At 39.4% G+C, this 13,018-nt stretch overlaps 1 protein-coding gene and 1 long non-coding RNA gene across 5 annotated transcripts in view; one reads left to right on the forward strand and one right to left on the reverse strand.

Moving 5' to 3' along the window:
• Nucleotides 1-13,018, reverse strand: part of MECOM (MDS1 and EVI1 complex locus) — a 586,635-nt gene that overhangs the window by 168,975 nt on the left and 404,642 nt on the right. The gene's annotated exons all lie outside the window — the stretch shown is intronic.
• Nucleotides 9,689-11,180, forward strand: LOC109287957. The gene is made up of 3 exons (XR_002095030.1): nucleotides 9,689-9,787; nucleotides 10,916-10,917; nucleotides 11,167-11,180. It is a non-coding gene; the product is annotated as an uncharacterized LOC109287957 (long non-coding RNA).

Here is a 13,018-nt window from a genome sequence, read left to right on the forward strand (position 1 = left end):
CACATCCTTCTTAAAGTACAGCACCCAAAAGTGGACACAGTACTCCAACTGTGGTCTGACCAATGCCGCATAGAAGGGAAGTATCACCTCCTTGGATCTATCTGTCATGCATCTGCTGATGCATGATAAAGTGCAGTTAGCTTTGCTGATGATTTTGTCACACTGACAACTCATGTTCATGTTGGAGTCCACTATGACTCCAAGATCCCTTTCCGCTTCTGTGCTGATGAAAGGGACATTCCCCAGCCAGTAGGTGTGTTGGATATTTTTACACCCTAGGTGCAGCACTCTGCATTTGTCCTTGTTGAACTGCATCCTATTGTGTTCTTCCCACTTTTCCAACCTGTCCAGGTCTGCTTGCAATCATTCCCTACCCTCTGGTGTGTTCAGTTCACCCCACAATTTAGTAACATCCACAAACATGGACAGAGTACACTTCACGCCTCCATCCAAGTCACTGATGAAGACATTGAAGAGTACAGGTCCAAGGACCGAGCCCTGCAGGATCCCACTGCCCACATCCTTCCAGATTGATACTGACCCGTCCACCAACACTCTGTGTGTGTGACCCCCAAGCCAATTTGCCACTCACTGGACACTGCAATCAGCGAAGTCACAGTTTCTTAATTTATTTATGAGAATGGGATGAGATACCGTATCAAAGGCCTTCCTAAAATCCAAGTAAATGACATCCACCTCCATTCCTGCATCTAAGCGCTTTGTGACCTGGTCATAAAATGTCACTCTATAGCTTTATAGCTAGTCACTCTTATAGCTAGCATCATTTCTAAAATGTATTGTTTTTTTCATATGCCCTCACTTTGCTTCCTTGTAACACAAAATCTATACATGTATAGCATTAGTAGACAATGTTGCAACCTGTCTGTTGCATGTTACAGTGGCAGGTGTATAACCTTAAAAAGCTGAAATGTAAATGTGTTCATTCAGGTCAAGGGTTGTGTTTATCATAACCGGGAGGGTTGTGTTTATCATATATTTTATTGTAAGAGTATGAAAAGCATTTTGGCTGCTCTGTCAATGCATGGTTGTAAATACTAAAAGAACGTAAGAAGATAAACATAGAAGTATATGATGCATTGAGAGATCTCTGAAGATAAGTCAGTCAGGGTGTGTACACACTTACTAACTTTCTGACAGTTAAGCTGACTTAACTCTTTTAAGTTGACTTAACATAGCAAAAACATGTATGTGAAGCAGAGTCAACTTAAATGTGGCACAAGATAATACACCTCTAAGATGTATTATCTTGAGTCGCATTAGTTAAGTTGATTTAGCTCACAAGATGACTGACACTACATCAAGGAGCTGTATGTGAATACGCTCCAACATGGCTTAACTCAAGTCGACTTAGTTAAGTCACCTTAAGTTAAGTCGACTTAATACATGTATATACAGTTATCAGTAGGAGTGTAACAATGTTCAGAGCACAGATAGGCAGCAAACTTCATCCTTTTGTTGGCTACTGCAAATACATTTGAAACCATTAAAGTCTGTGACATGGATGTAAGACTAGAATCAATCTTGTTACCACTGACTGATATTTTGGGGAAGAAATACAACATTTAGCTGATTTTAAATAGTAGCATAACTAGGGGTGGGCAACAGAGGCAAATACAGTTTCCGCTGCTGCTGCTGGCCCAACTGCCACCACAAGCCTACATGCTACCACTACCCCATCTGCTGCCACCACACAGGGCACAGAAATTGCTTGTTATGCCTCTGTAAATGATAAATTTGCAAAGATAAAAAAGATAAAAACATAAAAGAGTTTCATGCTGGGTTGCCATGATAATAATTCCACTGACTTCAGAAACAGCTGTTCTCTGCCCCAATTGATGATAGTACTCCTAGTAATGAAGCACACGTTTAGGATTCAGCAAAGCAAATTTAAGTTCTTATTAAGCCCTTAAAAGAAGCTGTGAACTGAGGCCTTAACGATGGGGATATGTGGGGGAGAGATGGTGAGAGACAGAAGGAAGGAAGGAAGATTTTCCTTGAAGTGACAAAAAATAGCTGTTGTCAAATAATTACTGTAGAAGCGTCAATAAAATTCTACAATCACCATTTTCTCTCCTATTTCCGGATCAGTAGGCATATCTGTTTGAATGAAAAGTATTTCTTTGTTTCTGTTTAGCTGGCCTACAAGAAAGAAACAGTAGCACAACTTTTTTTGTCATGCCTCTTACTTCTGGCAGTATTTCATGTTTCAACCTGCTCACCATATGTGTATACACTTATGCTTTCTGTGCCACTAATTGCTTTTTTTTGACAATACCATCTATATGAACACACTATATTGCAGCTTTTATCACTCTGAGCCTATTAATGCCCAGACTTATAGTTCCCTAAGGAATTAAAATTAACCAGCTCTCTAAATATTGTTCATGTCTTTCAAAAACTCTCTTTTAGAGCCTAACTCGGGTTGTTTATATCTGGTTTGCTGTATTTCACTCTTCAGGGCCTGCAGTCTTAACTTTTGAAAGTGTAGTCCAACAAAATTTATGAGAGTGATATTAATATCCAGGAAAGGCAAAACTTAGGAAAAGTAAACAATTCTTTGGTTTTAGCCGTTTGCTTACCTAGGGTCAAAATCTGCCCTCAGATACGCATGTGCAACTTCATGGGGCCCAATGCACACATGCATTTAAAGAAAGAATTTGGCCTTACATGACTTAAGAGGTTTGTCAGTGTAATTCTCTGGAGAGTGTTATGCTCCTTTCTCTCCATTTTATCTTTTACATAGAAGCAGAGCTATAAAATAATATGTATTTATTTTGGAATGATTTATCAAGCAATATTCAGAGAATACAGCAAAAAACTGAGTGGGAATTCTTTGTGTTAGATTAGTCTACCTCATCTGAAGCATAAAACAAGCCATGGGCAAATTGTCCCCAACTTTGCTAGGAGTCACACAGTGTTCAGGACAAACGCATAGCAAATGAGACCAGTCATGCAGTCTACACAGCAACTCTCAAGAATATATAATATTATATGTAATTTCAAACCACAGCAAGATGGCTAGTAAATGGCCCCATTCTCTGGAGATTATTGCAATTCACATAAACTAGACAGTTTTCACTAATTTCACTCTCTGGAAGAAATTTTGTATTTCTGTTTGTGTGTTGGGTTGGTTATGGTTTGGTTTTTGCTTGTATCTATCTGCATCTTTTAAATGCTTCATTAGCTTTAATAAATCATGCCAAGCAATTTACAATGGGACTTCCAATGGCACTTTTGAAAATCTCACTATCAGACATCAGTGAAAGTCATTAGGACTTATGCTCCTAAAAGCTAGATTTTTAAAGAAATTTAATTGCTTAGCTCCCAATTAAAATCAGTAGAAATCAAGTGCTTGAACACCTTTAACAATCTGAAGTGAAGGCCTGGCCCACAGAAGGATTATAGGCACTTAAGCCCAAAGCTGTGATCTTCAAAGACCTCATTCAGTGACCACCTAACTCCAAAAGGTCTTCAATTTTCCACATTAAAGTTTCCCAGAGAACTAAAGTTCTGCCCTGGACATGCCCAAATGTGTCTAAGCCTTGACAAGGCTGAGCACCTCAACACCCAGGTTAAGCTTATACTGCTTCAGGATCAATAAACTAGGTGTTCGTGCATGTCTAGCAAATCAGGTGAGGTTGCAGCCACCTCTGAATTGCTGGTCATTGCTCCCACACCCCACTTTGCAAAATCGTGGATCCACTTGTGACTTCACATACAATGAAACAGCCACCACCGATCTTTCAAAATGTAGCTGGAAATGTGCCCCTGTTATCCATGGAAAGCTGATGTTCCAGTAATGCTCAGGGTAATGCTTCAGTTATAGATACCACTATGAGGCAGCTAACTCTTCCCACACATTGTATAAGGAACCCAGGTCCCTAACTCAGTTCTGTTCCATGACAGGGGTTTGGCCCTAGTGTCAAGACCTAGCAAACCAAGTCATTTTGGAGAATGAGACAGAGCTGATACTTAAGAGCTTTTGAACAATTTTCCCCTAACATTTTGTACAGTTCCTGTTCAAAATAAATGCCAGCCTTTGTGAATGGTCATGGACTAGTGAGCCACCAAAATCCTGATGACACTGAGCTCTACATCTTTTTCTGTCATTAAGCATATTCAATGCCATGTTTCATCTAGGAAGGATGAAGATGATCCAGACAGGATAAAGCATCTTGAGGAGCTATCAGGACCTGTTACTCTACCCTTTCTTAGGTAAGATCCTATTATCCTAACTGATGCTCACTGTAAACCAAATAGCCAAAACACCATTTTTCCAACTTGACTGACCAGCGGATTAGGCATTTTTCTAGGGAATATGGCTGTAGTCACAATGACTCAATCAACACTTTTAGTCTAAACTACCACAATATGTTCACTACTGAATGCCACTGCAAAGCCCATGTGGAAACTACTGCTAAATTACCATCCATTGACTCTTCCCCCTAGGAAGAGCAGATTTCCAAGACTTCTACATTGGCTCCCTAACTCATTCTGGCTCCATATCAAGGTCTCATTTCATATATTAAAAGTCCCAGGATAAAATATTAAAAAGCATGTGTATGATTCAGGAGACCAGATTCCTAAATCCTTTAGGTGTTTCTGAAGATTATATTGCATAAGAAAACTAGTAAGAGATCATCACATCTTCTGTACTCCCCTAGAAGCTCTAACCAACAGGGCTTCTGAGGCTGACAGTCCCCAGGGAATAGCATCTAAAGAGAAAGAGAGGACATTCTGTTTGGTTGGCTCATGGCTATATAAAATACTACCACCAGATCAAGATTAACTGATTCCAACCACTTTCAAGGATAAAAACAGGACTCATCTCTTTAGCAGAACTTCCCTCCAGTGTTAGAGCAGTAGCATTTTAACCCCTGACAATATTTTTTTCCTGGAAGACAAATACTAAGAGTTATCCCTCTGTTTAGGAAAGTGATGATTTTCTCCGAATTCTGAATATGGAGCCCAATTCCCGTAGTGATGTTTGTTCTAGAAATATGGAGGACAGATACATTTGAGCTGGACATGTTCAAGCAAGTTTTGTTCACATTGTTTGTATGCTACAGTCCGCTATCTTATTTTTCCTTGATAACTATGCATTTTATGATTGGAAGTGATTGGAATCCATTATTTCAGTGGGGGCTCCTCAAGATTGAAAGGGTATCAGAATTTTTCTTTTTATTTCCAGGCTCGATCACCTTGCTATGTACCTGAATGTGTCTCTTCTGCAGAAGTAATGACTTATACACCCACTAAGATTTACTTGAGACTCTAATCTACAAAGCAAACTGGATTGATTCCACCTCAAATCAGTGGTTGGGGCAAAAAAGAAAGAATTTCAACCTACCGTAACAGCAATCATAGGTGATCTGGTGACTTGGAACAGTACGGAAATCTCAGAAACAGCAAAGTAGCACTCTTATAATCATGAGACAACTTGAGAGCTGAAAATTAGCCATGTGCTTAAGTATCTTGCTGAATTGGGACAATAGAGGTTGGAATTTTTGGAGAAACTGGCCAAAATAAGAATTTAATAGATGACATCTCACCGTGATGCTAGTTGTTCATACATAAAGTTACTTTGAGTACTGGATACCAATATCAAGCACCTGTTTGCAAGTCTACAACCAGAGATATTGAAGATGGAGGTGACATGTAGATGTTGATTGTTAAAATGAGCAAAACCCAAAAAGGAATCCAAAACCCTTCACACTTTGGTAGGACACGGCTTTCACTACAGATTACTGATATTTGCCCCAAATTGGTGAAAATATTGTGGGAACAACTCAAGAGATTTCATCTGTGTCAAATACCAGTCTGAACCCTAGATTTTCAGCTATGAACTAAACTCCAGATCACAGTCAAAACGACACTAGAGCCATATCTGAGCATTGCCGCCTCTACCCATCTCCAGTGTCTGAGTATGATATCTGAGAATGAAACTTTGATGGCATTTGTGGTGATGAGTACTTTGGGTCAGGGACATTTTGGTGTGTGGTCTGTTCAGTGTGCAGACTACTCACTTTCATCTACATCAAGCCATTCACTTGACTTTTGACCTTTCACTTGGCACTGTCCTGTCATTTCCTTGGTTTCACAAATTTTAGCCTCTCACTTGACCTATGAACTGTGACCTTTCACTCAACCTTTGATCTCATAAATTTTGGACGTGCATACATGTAATTGTGGAACAAATAAACAAAGCAGCTGGAAGAAGCTGTTCCTGAATGAAGCACAAGTGGAAGGGATATAATGAGCATTCACAACCCTGGCAGACAACTTCAGACCCAATGGAAATGTCCTTCTGTTCTGATGAGGACTGGCATATAATCAGTATGAAGTGTATTGTATTCTGTATTGACTATATATCACTGCTGATGTCTTGCATATATATTGCTTTGTGACAGTGGCAAGGAATGTGGGATTAAACTAGCCCCAAATTTGCTGTATAACATGAAATATTACTCAGCAGATACTCATCCAAAATTGTGTGCAAATTAATCATGACCTCTAAAGTCCCATTAGGGTCTTATCAAATAAAATCACCAAAATGAGTTAAGCTCACAGCCCTAGGCTTTGACTCCTCTGCTCTTACAATGAGAAAGAATAAAGCAGCCCATATCCCTTCCCTCCCCAGCCGCTTGAGTTCCTGCATCACCTCCAGGCTCACTCTTATTCCATAGAACTTTAAACAGAAAGTAATGTTCAGCCCTAACAGCAGAGCTCAGACTCCTCTATAACTAACTCAGTATCAACTGAGCACCTTCCATTTTCCTCTGTTCTGTTGATGGGCTTCAAAACAAAGTGTTAAGGAACCCTTGTTACCTTAGCCACATGGGATAATCCGTGGTTTAAAACAGTACAAGCACTATGATGCTCCATAGGCATGTGCATGTTTAGAACTGCAGAACTGTGATACTGGCTATGGACAAATGAACCTTCTAACCACTTTGGAAAGAGAGGGGGCCCTGACGCTTGGAAGTGTACATTGGCTCTTATATCTGCATGATCCTGTAGGGATACAAGTTAGTTGAATCACTGTAATCTTAGCCTTGAATGAAACAGGATTCAAGTTGCAACATTTGCTATACTCTATCATGACAGAAGCATGTTGATACAGCAATTGCATTATAATAGCTTATCCTGGTACCTTTTGATATCAATAAAATTGTTGCATCTATATATACTGAACGTGCACCAGCAAATGAAATTACTAAGTAACGGAATAACATAAAGCAGTGGTTTTCAAACTTTTGTTGTCACATAGCCTTTTACCTGCAAAATACTGCTGCTCATACCCCCTACACCAGTGATTCTAACTAGGGTGCCATAGCACCTAGGGGTGCCCTCAGATCTTTTCAAGTGTGCTGTGGGTTGCCACACAATGTTCACACGGTTAGGTGTGCAAACATGACTCATAAGACAAACACAAAGTTTTCAAATAGGAATCTATAGTGTTAAAAACATACTGGACTGTCTTTCTGAATTCTATGCAACAGAACAATTGAGCTATTCTTTTTCTGTAGTGAAAAAAAAAGGGTGAAACTAAACTGGGGTTTTCCAAAAGGTATCTTGAGTCTATTGATGGGTGCCTTGAATCTAAAAATGTTGAGAATTGATGCCCTACACCTAATACATCTCTGTGTGTTCATTCCTTAGAAAGAGGGTCAACACCAAAGTCAACACGTGGCAACACCATTACTTACTGCTCACTGACCAATCAGAAGCTCTACCACCAATATGAAAATTTAGGCATGTACTCCTTGGCAAAGTTGCATGTACCTCTGGGGGTACATGCACCATGGCTTGAAAACCACTGCCATAAAACATTCCAGAGCTCAAAATGCCATATTCAAACAAAAGAAGTGGAACCTGATTTGAGGGTGAAGATTTTTACAAGGATTTAAAGTACATAGATTTCTACTATACTAATGATCTAGATATTTATGTTTTGACTTACATGATGACTGCTTTCAAAGTCCTTCGAATAAAAGAATAAAATATTTAAGGCTTGACTTGTAGCAGTGCTGCCAGCCAGGATTCCCTAACCAGTCAAGGGAAGGAGTGGTTGACATAGGAAAAAAATTTAGAAAGAAACAGTGACACTTCAATTGTGTTGCTGCCAAAAAAGGCAGCTTATGGTACCTTAAAAGCATCCCACCTTGGCTCTCTGGCCTTGTAGGGGCAAATAATGGAACAAGCAGCTCGCATGTATATGGTAATTGCACATGAGTAGGATGTAGGGTGACGTGGGAGATAGACAGAATTGGTGCCAATCTGCCAATCTATTGCAAAGGAGATCTCTAACAAAAAGGAGCTTGGGGACCACTGATTTACTCTGACACATAATGTAATGAACCAGTGCATGCTGTCACTTTACTTGAATTCAGTGTGATTTTACATTTTGGAAGCAAACTATTTTAAATTCATGGAAAGAGAGACTATGCAGAGAAAACAACTCAATAGAAAGCATGGTCAGCTCTTTTTATTCTTTCAGTTAGAGCAAATTATTGGAAAGATCAGGATGGAATTTTGAACGTCCCACTAAACAAAGGTCATACATCATGGAATGAAAGGTACATATCAATTAGTGACACCAACCTGGACATTTTCCAAATGTAATGTTATTTGCAAAATTAATGAAGTGCAAAATGAATAAAGTTGTTCTTTCGATTGTGGGGTCTCTGGTTCAGTATCATGCTTGGGATCAAGGCCAGACCATGATTCATGGTACTGGAGTGGGTACCTCTTCTGATGGGCCCTTTTCTCGTTTAAAACACCCCTCATGGAAGCCTAATGTTGGTGTAGTTTGGTAGCTGTGATGCTTTTTGAAACAAAAATGGATAAAATGCAGAGAAAAATAAATGCATTCTAATCCATTCTAGTGATGGAAGAACCCCAAATGATCAAACATTGCTTCAGGCAGGTCCCCATAAGATCAGATGATTATCCAAACATTGCTTAAAATAGGGTTCTGCAAATCTGTGATAGAAATTATTCAAGAAAGGACTACATTTCTTCCAACACTTTTTCCATGAGATGTTCAGTTATCTGTTTCCATGTTGCCTAGAATTACTAAAATGAGGTTCTCCTCTTCTTGAAAGGGAAACCATTTGGCTGGGTAGAGGTTGTTAGGGCAGTTCCTAGTCTTTGGACCTATATTATTAAATATTTCTCTTAATCTTGGCACAACAAGCAGCAGTATGCTAATGAGATTTGCCAATGACAAAAGTTGGAAGGCATTGTCAGTATCATACAGGCAGAACTGGATGGCCTTGAAAATTGATCTACTAGAAAGGGGATGAAATTTAAAAGAATGAAGTGAAAGGTTGCATAATTAAAAACTAATTACAAGAGCTTCTATATGATAAGAACTCATGAGTGGGAAGTGACAAGAGAAAGATATGAATGTAGTAGTAGACTATATTCTGATTATGTGCCATCAAAGTGATAGAGCCATGGAAAAGGCAAAGCATTTCCACTAGAGATAGGTAAGTAATACTGCACTTCATAAGTTTCATAGACATTAAGGCTGGAAGGGACCTCGGAATACCATCAAGTCCAGCCCCCTGCCCAAGGGGCAGGAAATCAGCTGGGGTCATAGGATCCCAGCAAGATAAGCATCCAAATTTCTCTTGAAGGCGTTCAAGGTAGGTGTATGAATCACCTCCGGTGGCAGGCTATTCCAGACCTTGGGGGCTCGGACAGTGAAGAAATCCTTCCTTATGTCCAGCCTGGAACGGTCTTGCTGAAGTTTATAACCGTTGCTGAAGTTTATAACAGTTAAACACTTGAACAAGGCATGAGTGTGACCTCCTCTGGAAGACCATGTGCAGTTCTAACTACCTGCGTTCCATAAAGATCAATTCAGACTGGACTCAGTGCAGGAAAGTAGTACTAGGATGGTCAGAGGAATGGATATCTTATCTTCTAAGAGGAGACTAGGGTTAGGTCAATGTAAATGCCAAACTGTACATACATTTGGGATCCCATAAACCCACCAACCCTGCCTCCCTTCCCCCCCCTCCCCCAGAGACCTGCAAGCCCTCCCCAATCCCAACAGTTCCTCCTGCCCTCATCCTGCATGCCCCTTCTCATACCCCAATTTACTTAGATCATGTTCCCAGCATGACTCCTGGTACCAGCAAACATCTGCACAAGCAGGACCCAATCTATAATCATGATGCTTAAAGGAAGCCATGTGATCATAGATCAGGTCCCAGGCATATCTGCACATACCCCATGAGAACTTAGGCTTGTGTAGCTTAACAAAACAAAGGCTGACAGGGGTTATGAGTACTCTCTATAAATACATAGGCTGAGTAAATCCTGAAAAGGAATAAGACCTACTTGAACTAATAGATAATGACCACAGAAATATGATCAGGTTGGCCTGTGGGAAGTCAAACTGTCCTGATTAAAAAAAAAAAAAGATTGTGAACGCATGACACAATGTAACTGTACTCCAAGGTAAGGTACATATACTGCTGCACAAACCAAGGGAATTTTTTTTCATACTTTCAAATGTTGCCAGTTAGCTTTTGTTGGCATATGAAGAATACTGGTCATGGATAAATTTAAGCTGGACATTAAAAGGAGGTTTCTAGCCATCAGAAGAGTAAGTTCAAGGATTGGGAGGGGGCGTGCAAGAAAACCTAACGAGTTCTAAGATGAGGCCAATTAGTTAATGAAGGGGATTATATGAGGATTCACTGACCCAAGAGGCCTCTTCCAGCCTGTGTTCTAGTATTTCACTATATCTGTCTCCTGTCTTAACCACAGTTGGAAAGTAAAAAAAAAATATATTGATAGAGAAGTAACTGTAAATGTGTTAAGAAAAAACTTCCTACTATAAAAACAGTAGAACAATGAAACAATCTATTGAGGGAAGATGTGAAGTCTCCTTCACTGGAGGTTTTCAAAAAAAGGCAGGAGAAGCATCTATCTGGGATGATACAGAACATGCTGCCTTCAGGCAGGCAGTTGGACTAGACGACCTGGGAAGGCCTTTCCAACTCTGTGATTCTAAAATGTTTTGCGATTGCCTCCTTGACCCTGGAACATATAAAGCACCTTTAGTTTGTCTTAATAGATGCAAAGAAATTCAGACCAAAGGGACATATAGTATTTTGCTTGAAGCAGTCATCCTTGTCATACATGCATATGAGTATGCTAATGCATCTCCCACAACTAAATTACATGAATGGGACATTTAGACCCCTTCTAGTAGTTATATACCTAGCTATGCACCTCATGGACAATTAAAATTATTAGCTATCCATTAAACTAACCCACAGTCTGAAGCAATGTTTCAAAGTGACTTGCTAAAACAAATTTGTGAAGTGTACCTATTGGCCTTTTTGAGGAGTGGAAACAGATGAGTTTAGTAAACACATCCATTTGCTTGTAACATGCACAGTCATTTTTTAATACATATAAAGAGATGGATGCCATTTCCACTGATGCCAGCAGAAAAACTCACAGTATCTTCCTGAGTTTAAATGCCGTGGCTATAGGACACAGATCTACATTCAGAACTCAGATGCAAAGTATTCTTGATGCAACTGTGAATTTATCTAAGCAGGAATACCCGACTGTTTGAGAACTACTTCTCGTGGAAAGTGGCAGCAACAAATTACTCAGTTATCTTATGTGAAAAATTCAAGGGGATTTTCTTGGACAGATCTCAAGTAAACAAACATATAGGATTTTTTTCCTTTTCTTATCTCCTGCATATTTAACTAATACTTTTTCCTTAAATGGTGAGCGCAAATAATTTAATGAAACAGCAATACTTTTCCTCATGTGGACCTGGATTATTTCAGCCATGAGCAGCGTGAGCAGTCACAGGTGCTGCAGTAAATAAAGTATTAGAAAGTGTCTAAATTGTAACAGTGGAAGCACTGTTTCAAGATCCTTGTCTGCTTTTTATTAATAGTCAGATTCCTTTCTATCACCAGTCACAACTGCCTTTACCTTATTTTTCAGCAAAAATATTTTGATAGGGAAAGATCTATTAAAAATTACTATTACCATTTGATGGCCATAGTCAGTTTGTAGTTGAATAAGCTTTCAATCTTCTCACAGAAGGGGAGAACATAAACTTGTGATTCAGAAAAGAGAGGAAACCAGGGGTTACAAAGGTTGGGAGGCCAAGTAGTATGAAACAGACCCCCTCCATCAAGTAAAAAACTTGGCAGGATAACTAGAAACAGACCAACCCTAAAACCTAGGGTTCATGAGCTAGCAGTAACATAATTAGCTGGAATAAAACTAATATTCTAGTGTTAAATTTCACCTCAACACAGACCAGCAGTTATTAGTGAGGACGCTGGTAAGAATGGAAAAAGGTGTATTTTGTGTAAGAAATCTAAAGAGAGGAGAAAAGATACAGAATACAGTCACTTCCTAAGATGAGCAAAATCAGATCCATAAAACAAATGCTGTCATGCCTGTTGCCAGTAAATAGTGCTTGCGAGCAGATGGGTTTATCACTTGTTTGAAGTCTCCTGTAAAATACAGTGTACCAAAATTCAGAATCATTTGTTTCTGGGAAAAGAACCACGAATACCTCGGAAAAAATGTTGAACAGGAAATGTTTGACCACTGTTACATCACAAGATATCAAAAGAATTTCACGTTGGCTACTTCGAGACGGCAGGGTGATCTCTATTTTGAAAATGGAAATGGCCCTGGAGGCCCTACAAAACAAAACTGAAGCACCAGAAACAGTAAACAGACTTTATACTTTCCCCAATTAGTGAAATAAAGAGCAAAATCCTCTAAAAATAACACACATACAAATATCAGTGCTGAGAGAGTAGATAAATAACATTAGTGATCTGTGAATAGTATTCAGGAAATTCCATCTATCTGATGAGCTGTTGGCTTAATGAACAGCATTTCACACGTCATCAGTTTGCTAAAGCCCTACATTGAGTTTTACAGATTTCCTTTAAAGGCATTTTTTTGAAGAGAGAACCCCCCCCCCCCC

This window comes from Gavialis gangeticus, unplaced genomic scaffold (assembly GCF_001723915.1).
Source record: "Gavialis gangeticus isolate Ggan-Ray unplaced genomic scaffold, GavGan_comp1, whole genome shotgun sequence".
Lineage (NCBI taxonomy): Eukaryota > Metazoa > Chordata > Crocodylia > Gavialidae > Gavialis > Gavialis gangeticus.